The sequence below is a fragment of the Drosophila bipectinata genome, chromosome 2L (genome assembly GCF_030179905.1).
Source record: "Drosophila bipectinata strain 14024-0381.07 chromosome 2L, DbipHiC1v2, whole genome shotgun sequence".
Lineage (NCBI taxonomy): Eukaryota > Metazoa > Arthropoda > Insecta > Diptera > Drosophilidae > Drosophila > Drosophila bipectinata.
The window spans coordinates 8,349,521-8,361,734 of record NC_091736.1 but is presented as its reverse complement, the minus strand read 5'-3'; the positions used below and the strand labels follow the sequence as shown (position 1 = coordinate 8,361,734).

General features: G+C 42.0%; 1 protein-coding gene across 6 annotated transcripts in view; it reads right to left on the bottom strand.

Moving 5' to 3' along the window:
- The window catches only part of LOC108133367 (protein hunchback), a 40,192-nt gene that overhangs the window by 18,819 nt on the left and 9,159 nt on the right, over window positions 1-12,214 (bottom strand). For all 6 annotated transcript variants that reach the window (XM_017253264.3, XM_017253267.3, XM_017253269.3 and 3 more), the window contains exon 2: window positions 11,704-11,748. The gene's annotated coding sequence lies outside the window, so the exon portion shown is untranslated. The remainder of the gene's footprint in view (window positions 1-11,703; window positions 11,749-12,214) is intronic.

Genomic DNA, 12,214 nt, shown 5'->3' with positions numbered 1-12,214 from the left:
CAAGTAAGGATTATGAAAACTGCTTACATTTTCTTCAAGAAAGGAAGCGCTGAGTTTTTAACACTCTTTAATAAATATTTAATTGAAATAAACTTGACTGGAAATTTCCACTAAGAAAGACTTGGCCACCCTACTATTTAACACATCTCTAATTATTCACTTCTTCACATATTATCACGTTGCGCCTGGCAAGTTCTCATGTTGGTCGGAGTGTTGAGTTCATGCCAGCGCATATATTAACACATACAACTCGACTTCAAGGATACTTTGGTGATTTTCTTCGTCCCATTCTTGCTCTTTTGTTCTTTTGTCTGGAACTCGGTTAGGCACGTCCGATTTTGTCCCCCCGCCTTGTTCCGTCCCGCCCGCTATTAGCACGTTTTCGGTGTTCTCTGCTGGCCAAGTTTATTGTTTGTTGTCGGCACATTAATCATAATTTAACGATTAGCGCAAGTTTTGTTTATTAAATATTCTTAGAGCCAGACAAGTCAAGTGTTGTTCAAATTTATGGAGAGTCGCCGCCATCGCCGCCGACGCCGATGCCACGCGTCGATAGGCCACAAAACTCTCATAAATTGCAATTTCGAAAAAAAAATGAACGATGATATGATAAAAATGTATGCAACTTTTTTGGGCCGACTAAATTTATGACTCGATTTTCAATTATACGCAGGCTGAAGGAAGGCTTCAATTTTTCATATTTTGCAAGCTTCTGAGGTACTTTATTTATTTTTTCTTTTTATTTTTTATTTTTTTATTTCGTTTTATTTTGTTAAAAATATTGTTCATATTTTGATTTTATAAAGAGTTCACATTGACACGCAAATGAAAAACTTTTTTTTTAAAACCGACAAGAAAAAAGAAAATTATCGTACGATGGCACACTAAACCGATGACACATTTTAAACGATGAGACATGGGCGTTCACTTGATTCTGTTCACCAGAGAGGGGTAGAAAGAGACAGATGAACAACTGGAGAAAGAGAGGGTCTAAGCTTTTCGCCGCCACCTAAGGTCAGACACTTGGGTTTGTACAAAACTAATTGATAATCAAACACTCTACCGCACACAGACACGTCTGTTTATCTGCCTGCAATCGCTAATTAGTTGCATTGTCCGCGCCGAGGCCAACGCTGCGTATGCGCAATGTGCAAATATGGTCGAATACAAATCGAAATGCACGGCATGAAAATGCCGAATGGAAATTGAATAATGCCAAATTGTTCACACCGATTTAGAGTGAGCAGCACAAGTTCAAGTTTATTACGCATACGTCCCGTGAGCCGCACTGGAGGCAACTACCGAGCGCAGGGAAGCGACGGCGCTCGCCCCTCGCTACGAAGACAGAGATGAGAACAATTCTAATTTATTGATGCTAGTCAATGCCATGGCGTGCTATAAATGTAACTCAAACGATTTTCTGCTTTTGTATATGTAATTGGCCATGACAGCGACTTCTGTTGTTTTTGTAGCTGTGGCTGCGTTTTAGCGATTTGCAATTGGTTCAAGATCAGCAGCAAAGCGTTTTGGTTTTGCTGCACTGCGTGCCGGGCATGGCAGAGGAGTGCGGTGGCGGGGAGTGCTCCAAAGTCTGGCCTTGTGACAATTGATTTTCGCAGCCACAAAGAGTAAACCACTTTGGTATCTACTTTTGTGGTAGAGCCTGACTCATAATTTATTCTAAGCTTTTGAGGCCTGTAGGCTTTGCAAAATAACAATATCATTAATGATGGCATGAAGAACAAAGAATGAGTAAATAAAATGTGAGTCATGGTTTGTCACTACATTACAAGTGGACTTTGGAAATCTAGGACCTTAAAATGAAACCCATCGTGATAACTATGATTCGTTTTGAAGTAAATCTGAATATTTTACAAGGCTGTTTTTGGTATTATCACTATCGACTCCTTCAGTCACTCAAGTCGCAGCTTGGCATTGCGGTTGCTGGTGAGCACAGCAAAAAACACCAGCAAAGCAACAACTACCGATGAGTGCGCTATCGAGGCTGCCAAGTTGCTCAATGCTCACGCTCCCCAGTCTCCTTGCTCGCTGCGCCCATCTTTCTCTATCTGTCTCTTGCTATCTCAGCTTGCTGCAGTTTTCAGGGTCTCTGGTGCATCTAAATAAACAGTGCCTACAACGCAGTATAAATAAATTCTGTTTTAGTGTGCTGTGGTCTGGCAGCCGGTGACTTTGAAAACTGCTTGCTGATGACGGGCACCGCGGTCTTGTTGACAATGGAACCTATATAGATTATGGAAGCTATATCGCAACAATTACTCCATACCAGGCCCTCCGATCTAAGCAGAATGGAGTGGTCGAACACTTGAGCAGAATTCCCTGGCGCCTCAAGTGCAGTGCGCTATTCTTGATAAATCGATAGTGAGAGAGTGAAGCCTGACTGGCCAAGGTTCTCACAAATGCACCATACAGGCAAACGCATAAAAAGCCACTTTATACGTAAGATTAATTAGTGGGCAAAGGCAGAGACGGTGAGGCCTCCGTACATCAATTTTCATTTACTTATGAAAATTAATAGCATTTTCACTCAACTTGCGTTCGAGTTTTCCCAGCCAGGACCAGATTGAATGGCCTTAAAAGCGAGTGGAGAGGCTGGGGGAAAGGGTAAGCCTCCTGTGCGTTGCTACCCATTAATCAGAAAGGGAATGTTGCCACAAACAAATTAAATTGCTGCCTGCAGCTGATGTGAAGCACCCTCCTGCTATCTCCTTAGCTGCACGCTGTATTCTTTATTTTCTTGAACTTTTTAATATGATTTTTTTACTCTTATTTTCTGCACTCGACTCGCCAATTTCCTTAAAATTTATATTTTTTTCTGGCACAGATTCAAGTTTTCAGAAAAAGTGTGTTGGTAAGCCCAAACTCTTGCTTTCTGTGAGCTTATATACAGTCCGAATTTTAGCCTGGCCATCATCATACAATTCGCAATGCATTTCTTTTTGCGATCAACTGTCGGCAACCACTGATAGTATTGCTGCCGTTGTCCAATGTCAATCAAACACATGTGAGGCGCGAACTTGACTTTCAATACAAAAGCGTACAAGGCAAAAGCTGCGCTGCCAGCGACGATGCCGCCGGCCGCGATCGGCGAGGCACTGCAGCAACCTTGACCCGGTTCTTGAAACTGCAATAGCAACAGCAGCCACTGCAGCAGAAACTACACTTGTGCAACATTGAGAGAGGCTGACAAACAGGTTTTGGCTTTTAGCCGGCAAAGGCAGCGTGACGATCGCAGGGGACTGGCGCTGCAAGGCGGGCTTTGGTTTTTCGGTTTTGGACCTGTGCACATGTGCTCAGAATTCGCAATGTGTCAACACGCATTTAAGCCTGACTATTTATATACACAGTGAAAAAATTGATCATAAACCCAATACAAAAAATAAATACAAAAGAAGTATAGTTCTAAGATGACATAATGTGGATGTTTTAGTACCACTCTTCGGTGCACTTTTATATGATTTCTCTTGTTGATTTCTTAATATGGAAATTGGAGATGGTCGACTGAAATCGAAGCTGAAGCGGGGACTTGCCCACGATATCCACCACTCGACATTGAAAATGCGAAAATGCTGCGAGGCAAGCAAGTGAGAGGGGTACATACGTCTGTAGCTACGTGCTCGTGGATGGGGAGGGAAGAGCGTGGCCTGACGTCATCCGTTGTCATCGCTGCTATTGCATTTGTTGTCGTGGCTTTAGTTGTTGTAAGGAGAAGGTCGAGGTTAATTAAGTTGTCTTTTTTCCAAGGCAACCTTGTTTGTAACAGCAGTTTCAGTCTTGACATTTTGGCTTGGAACGGATTCCCTTCGCCTCGGTTCTCTTTCCACGGGATATTCATTATTAATTGCTCCATTTCGTTGCCCTCTAGCGACTCCACTTTGCTGGTTAATTGCTCCAGAATTTGATTAAAATTAAACTGCATTTGCGGTTCTAATTCATAGTATTTGCTTAAGGATTCCTCTCTCTCTGATTTTCCGTCTAATACCCGACGCACTTTCTTCTCCCCATTTCCGTCACGTCGGTGGCAGAATGTTTTCTTATTAAATTCCTGACAGCAAACGTGAGAAAGTAAACTGCATTGTCGTTGGAAGAAGAGAAAATGTAGTTTCGAGTTTCTAAAGGTAGTAAGTAAAGATGACAAAGAGGGAAATTTGCTGGAAATCCAAGAACCCTCGAAGCTGAATTTTTCCTTAAGGATTAAAATAGTTACTATTTCATGGGCAATGACTTCAGAGAAATAGGTGAATTATTCAAAATGAGTGTGTATTTTGTACATTATGTGTCCTGCAAAAAACCATCTTAGAAAATTATTTGATCAAAGCCATCCCTACAGACACCAAAACCGAAAAGCGCCCACAAAGTGAGCAACAAGTTATACATCAAAACACCCTTAAAAGGCCAAAAAGGAAAGAGGAAAGGAAAAGGGATAACTTTTTCTGCTATTTGCTTAATTAAATGCGCAATAGAAGAGGGCGTGGACGGCGGTCATCAGAGGGCAAAGCTAAAAATAATAAAGAAAAGGGGTAGCAGGAGGGCAGCAAGAACAAATGCTTAAGTAAAAGGATATTTCAAAGTCTTCATCTAGCTTTCTTTGAGTTCGGACGTCTACTTTTTCGCTCATGTCGCCTCTCGTTTGCACCGAGTGCAGTGCAGAAGTTACTGCTACCCAACTTCGTGGGTGTGAGGCCGTTAGGTGCGCGTCGATCTGCCGGCGTGCCTATCACACCGCTTGTGTTGATTTGCCCTCGGAGGCTATAAAACTACTTATTAACATTCCGAACTTAATGTGGCAATGTGATAGCTGCGTCATTGGAAATGATTCGCATTCCAAAATTGATGAGCTAAATCATAAAGTTCAAGATCTGGAGTCCCGCTTCGAAAGCCTTAATGCCAAAGTTGACCTAGCCCTGGTAAATGGAGCGGCTGTGCCCGCTGGACGCGCCTCCTCGGCTGGGGTGCAAGTTGTTGCTCCCCCTGCTATGCCCACCAGCACAGGGAGCATAAAGGCTGCTCTGGGGCAGGCCCCAACGGCATCTAAGGGGGCTGTCCCGAAGAAGAAGAAGCGGATCAACCCTAATAGGCGCATTCTGGGACAAGCTCCCAGTTGCGCTCAACTTCAAGTGCTTCCCACCTTGAAATACCTTCATGTGGGTAAATTCGCGACGTCTACCCAACCGGATGCATTGTGCAAATTTGTCGCAGATAAGCTGAACGTGGAGCCCAATGATTTAGTCTGTGCTAGGCTGATCAAAAAGGATGCTGACATCAACGCCCTCAAGTTCGTCAATTTTAAATTGGGAGTTCCGGAGCAAAATTTCCCAACAGTCTTCAATGACGATTTTTGGCCTATGTCGGTAAAAGTCAGCCGGTTTGTTCATAGAGAGCCGGCTAAGGTTATTGACCTCCCGGCGATTCTACCTTTACCGCATTCGCAATCTTCAAAAAACCCCCAGTAAGCGGCGCCGCTGGCGCCGTTACATCGTTTTCTTCTCAAGCTGCAGTTCGTCACCCCGATTGCTCTCTGCTGCGCCACCAACAACAATCGGCGTGGGCGTTCATGGTAACGGTTGACGCTGTCTTCAATTCCTCCAATAATTGGCTTCGTTTGCTGATCTATATTCTTCAACAACAACTTTTTTCAAGGCGAGTTGTTTATTTCTTATCTTCACTTCTTGTGGATGCCCAGCAACAACAAGACGATGGTAATCGAGACGTTGGCAGCGCATCGCTTATCTTATCTCTTTTCGTTGGGCCACTCGCTGGTGCTTTCTTTTCGCCGATGGAAGATGTTTATTTACGTTTTGGACCCGTGGGTGGATCTTTGCTGCGTTTGGATGTGCCTGAATATGAACGCTCAATGTTTTCACCTGGCACGGAATCTGCCTTGCTACTGGACTCTCGCTGGTCTACTGATGAGTCTAATGGAAATTTCTATGTGTCCTTGTCGGCTATTTTGCAAGCTATGCGTATTGGATATGCCTCCACATGCACCAGTACCAGGAGTGCACTTTCACCATCACCGCCTTGCCGTCCAATTCCCAGTTTGGACTGTAGCTACTCGTCGTCCTTGGACCCTAATAAAAGCCTAAAAGTTCTATTCCAAAATATATCGGGAATGAGAACCAAGACCCGGATGGTATTCCTCAATTCTTCTGCCTGCGATTTTGATGTAATCATCCTTGTGGAAACCTGGCTCAATGACAAATTCAGCTCCTCTGAGTTCTTCGAGCCTAATTTGTACCATGTATTTCGAAAGGACCGAGATGCATTCAGTACCCAGTGTGAGCGAGGTGGAGGTGTGATCATCGCTATCCGTCGATCTCTTCAGGCTACACCACTGCGCCTTCCGGTGGCCGACCCTTTACTGGATCAGCTTGCGGTCTCAATCCAGGGCGTCCATGGCCCGTTCGTCATCATTGCATCATACATCCCTCCGAACAGCGCATTCAGTATATATCATGCGCATATGGAAAACATCACTAGTGTCTGTGCTAGAACGTCGGACCCTACCGCTTTGATGGTAGCTGGCGATTTCAACCTGAGCTCCATTGTCTGGTCTTGGGACCCGGAATCTCCCTGCATGCTACCTAGCAACGTTCACCAGAGTCATGAAATTGTAGTTTTAGATGATATTTTTAGTCTGGGCCTCTCCCAAGTAAATAATATTTTTAATGATTTATCCAAAATTCTTGATCTTATATTTTTAAATAATTTGATTAATAGTACAGTAGAATTATGCAATGTACCATTAAGTCCTTGTGATATGCACCACAAGCCGTTGGTAATTAATATTGAGTTTTATAGTTTTTTGCCTTCTGCTTCCCCCATTCCATATTATCATCTGAATGATACTAACTTGTCACTTATTAACGCCTCTATTTCAGCCTTTGATTGGGTTTCCCTTTTTTCGGATGGCTCAATCGATGATTGTTATACTAAGTTCTTGGTTGCCCTTTTTAATATTATTGATACTTATGCCCCTGTGAGGGTACGAAGATCCTATAGGCTTCCCTGGTACACAAAAGGTTTAAAAAACTTAAAGAATAGAAGGGATAAGCACTACAAACGATTTATATTGACAGGTGAGACTCGAGCAGGAGAGCTGTACCGGCAATTTAAGCGGGAATTTGATTTCCTTAATAAGTTCCTCTACAATCAGTATATATCCGATGTCGAAGCTAGCCTTCGATCCAATCCTAAAGCTTTTTGGCGGTTTGTTAACAGCAAAAAGTCAAAATCGGACATACCTTCATCCATATGTTATGGTAATTTAGCAGCCGACTCGGATCAGGGCGTTTCTGATCTTTTTGCAAAATACTTTGCCTCTAACTTGGAGCCGAAGGTTCCTTGGAGTGATCATGAAACTCTTCTTAGCATTGAGCCTTTTCTTAATGTGAGTAACATGGACGTTTTGGACGGTGACCTAGTTGAAGCCACTGGACATCTGACCGAGTCGCTCACACCTGACGTGGACGGTATCTCCCCATTCTTTCTTAAGAGGAGTATCGCTTCTCTTTCTACTCCCCTTCAACTGCTGTTCTCCTTTTCGCTCTCTTCTGGTAGATTCCCCCACCGGTGGAAGATTACTTCTATATCGCCTATTCACAAAGGTGGCAGTAGGTGTGATGTTACTAACTATCGACCTATAGCCAAAATTTGCAACGTCGCTAAGATACTGGAGCGGATAGTAACTAAAAAATTGACTTTTCTGGCTCGCAATTTCATATCCCCCAACCAGCATGGTTTTCTGCCTGGGAGGTCCACTACCACTAATTTAGCTGTCTTTTCTAAGCACTGCTTTGAAGCTTTTGAAAACCGATTTCAGGTTGATGCCATTTACACCGACTTCTCCAAAGCCTTCGACAAAGTGTGTCATGCTGCCCTTCTGGCCAAATTATATAAATTAGGTATTCATTCCTGCCTATTAAGTTGGTTCGAGTCTTATCTGGCTGACCGACCTTGCCACGTTACTGTTGGAGACGCTATCTCAAGTCCATTTGTCACCTCCTCTGGTCTTCCACAAGGCAGCTCTCTTGGACCTCTTCTATTTATAATTTTCATTAATGACATCTCGTCATGCTTTCGTCATTCGCACTTTTTAATGTATGCGGATGACCTTAAAATCTATAAAGAGATTAGCTGCATTAGTGACAGTTACTTGTTACAGGAGGATATATCCAGAGTTTACTCATGGTGCTCCCGCAATCTTCTTCCATTAAACTTATCTAAGTGTTTGTTTACCCGTTACAGTAGGCGGTCTCTTGAAATCTGTACGGGTTATTCCATCAACAATTATAATTTGGCAGCTAAAGAAGAGGTGTTAGACCTTGGTGTCTTATTCGACAGCAAATTTAAATTTTCGGGTCACTTAGACTACATTTTACCTAAAGCGTATGCTATGCTGGGCTTTGTTAAGAGGCACGTGAACCAGTTTAAAAGTCCATACTCGAGCCTCAGCGTCTATGCTGCATTCATTCGGTCGAGGCTGGAATATGCCTCAATCATTTGGAACCCGGAGTGTAAAGTTCGTTCCAATAGAATTGAGCGACTCCAGAAAAAATTTTTAAAATTTGCACTTCTGCCTCTAAGGTTTCAGGATCCTGTTCCTTCTTACCAGAGCCGTTGCCTTCTTCTGAACGTTTGCACGTTGGAGGATCGGCGTAAACTGGCAGCGTTAACCTTTTTAAATAATTTAATCGTTAATAACATTGATTGTCCTTTTTTGTTGGGACTCGTTAATTTTAATGTTCCTCAAAGGGACCTTCGTACCTTTGCCCCCTTTCGGGTCAAATGTCATAGGGCCAATTATTTCTTAAATGAGCCGATAGAGCGGGCTCTTTCTTATTTTAATTCTTTGCCGCCTAGCCTCCGAACTGAGTGGGGCTCAGATAAGGGTGTGTTAAAACACAAGTTATTAAGGCATTTATTAAGTTTTTGTTAATTTTGTAGTTTTATTTATTAGGTGTAAGTTGTTATGTTATGTAGCCATGTAAGGATTTGTCCATTGGCGAAATAAATAAATAAATATTTCCTTACAAAGAATTATTAAAAAAAAGAACTTTAATAAATACATTTATTTTTCCCCCAAAATTAAGAGGGCATAAAATAATATTAAGGCTTATGGCCATTTGTTTCATAAGTCCATATATTTTAAAAAATGTTCCCCAGTTGGCAAACTCTTCGTATTATTCAAGTGTATAACCACCAACAACAGCGGTATGGATCTGTAAGAACACCGACAGCATCTGCAGGTAAATCATTCAGGCTCCAACTGTGGGTCAGACCAAGCTGTAATTAATGAGCAAGTGGAACATCGTCGAGCCTGGCGCGGAGCAAATTAACTTGAACTGGCTGCCAGTGGAAGCTTTCTTGAGGTCGAAAGGTTATGGGGTTGAGGGTTTAAGTGCAATTAAACCGACGCCGCATTTTGTCTTGAAATCATCAACTTTTTCACCTTTTTTTTATTGCTGAGGGTCGCAAAAAAGAAAACCCCAAAGAAAATATCGAAGCAGAGAAAATCTTCAAGATAGTTCCGGGTGTTTCTAGAAATTTGAAAAGTTCGGTTATGGAAAATTGTGCAGGTATTCGTGGAAGGAGTTTTTATGCAGGCTTGAACGGTTAAGCGAAGCCAATCATTCAATTAATAATTCATTTGAGAGAAATTAAAATATATTGTAAGGATGAAGGGATGAAAGACTTAAAGGCGTTTGATACATGTTCTTTAAAGCGTATATGTATCTTTACTTTCAACCCACCTGAACGAGCCTCAAACTTATCATAAGCTCCAGACTGGCGCCATGTTAATTATTAAGTAGAATACAGCAATTTAGGGGGAATTCAAAGTCGAAGGAAGCGCGATGCCCCAGCACTCACCCCGCCTTCCACTTTTCGAGTTGAGTGTCTGTTATATGCGTTCAGGTGTAAACTTGGGGATTAAGTGTCTCAGTGTTTGCCTTGGGTCTACAAGAAATAGATTTATCCAGATAGGAAGGGGCGCAGGGAAGTTCCTTTGCCCTTTAACCCCTTGACATTTCCGCTTTGCTCCAATCTTTGGCCAGACTTGTCTAATTTTCCTGCTGTGCGGCGTTGTTTTGGGTTTCATCTCTGCTGTTTGTCTTTTCTCAAGGTGAGCATTTGAAAAATTGATGAGATTTTCTTTGCTTTGGTTTTGAAGTTGAAGTTTGTCGACACTTGAACTTTTCCATTCCGCTGTCGGCGAAGAGGATTTGGTGAGGAAGGCATTTCCGGTGACCAACAGTAAGTCATGAGAAGAACATTTTTATGGATAGTGCAAACGGCGAAGGAAAAAGTAAAACAGTGAAAAGGCTGACGGGAAAAAGATTTGCTAAAAGGGATACCAAAGAGAGGAGAAAATAAGCTGCTATGGGGAAATTTTTTCAAGCTATTATAGATACCCTCGTTCAAATGCACATCCATTCAAGAAGGCAGTCATTCATATTCATGTTAGAGGGATAAATGGGAAAAAATTGACAAAGAGTCGGCCTAAGCCCTATTGATTGAAGCAGCGAAAGAGAAAGAAATCAAAGGGGAAATCAAAGAAGACGTCCAAAAGGAGTCTCTGGAAATTAATGGCATTTCTAGTACACATTTTCCATAGAAAACCAAATACAGGGAAGTCGTCGCAGAAAATCAAACTTCACTCTTGATTGATTTTCTTCGTTTCCTTTTTGGATCCGGCTGCCATAAGCCGCCGAGAACTGTGTTTCCGGACCACTCCATAATTTAATTTTTACCCCTAATAGAATTTATGATGGCCAGCACTAAAAACCGTTTCCTAATATGCGTTTAAAGACGACTCACACACATGCTCACGCACCCAAATGAATATCAATGAGCTGTCATAAAAGCAGCATCCTGTGCAAGGGAGACGGCAACTGCGAGTGACAAGACTGACACTTAGGCAAACATTTGGGCTCCCAGCAACTACAAATACTGGTTAACCCACCCGAATGACAAACACAGGCTAGACACCAAGTTGAAACTTCATAGGCGTACTATAGGATGTGTCCATTACAAGGGGATATACGCATGTAAGCTATATATTTTTCATAGATATAGGAAACTTTCCATTAGTTAAGCTGCTATTCAACTTTCTGCTTAAATATAAATTTTCCATGTGGTAATCCCTTAACCCCTTGCGCTCTACGCCTTTCTTTCTGCTTCTGCGATGGCCAAATTCGGGTCACTTTCGCCATGCCAATGACATGTGATTTCAACTAATGACAGCTTTTGGGGTGTTTGCCGACGGAGCAACAACCAACAAACAACCAAGGCCCGGAGTCTATTCCGGCGGACTCACAATAACAAGCTTAAAATTTAATGAAATTTTCATCTGTCTATTCAAATGAACAATAGAACAAATAATAATAGTAATAATAAATAATAAAATAATAAATAGAACAAATGTGTTCTATTTTTCCCGGACCATAATAATCCGATGTGTGTGAGCCGGTTGCAACATGGCATATGATTAATGCGACTGGGCCCAGCCCCAAAAAGGACCCTAGAAGGTTGATCCTGCCAACTTGTTTGACTTTTGTCAAATATTCAAAGCAAAAACTTTAAAAAGTGTTTGACTGATAAAGTTTCTATAACATGAGTATCATATCGTATAAAATAAATAGATATTTTAAATAAAATTTAAAGGTGGAAATGTAACCTTACCGGTATGTAAAGTAGAGCAAACGTTGCTGGCATCAAACATGTCAACTGCAAAGAAATAAAGTGGTTGGTTAATCTTAAATATACGCTTTAGAATCTATATATAAGACCAAGTTCTATCTTTTAGTTAAGCTTAAATAAAATGTCAATTGAGTTTTTATTAGTTCTTCAACATATTTGTTCCCCAATGATGAATTTATACAACCGACGTCAATGCCTGGACTTCAAAACACTCTGCTCTAGTGGCCCAGATATCGTTTGCTCTTTGATGCATTAAGTGATGCACTTCACACCGAACAGCCAACTATCCGTATTTCCCCACCCACACTAAACAATCCGCCGTCTATATCACACACACACATTACAATTTTATACATCCTGTTATGGGAGCTTTCAGCGATGACAAGCGCTTCTCCTTTGACCCTAAACGCAGGCGCAATTGATCGCTTGATTGATTGACTGTCGGATGGCGCGGTGAAACGGTTGATTGGATGCATCCATTCGAATTGGGATT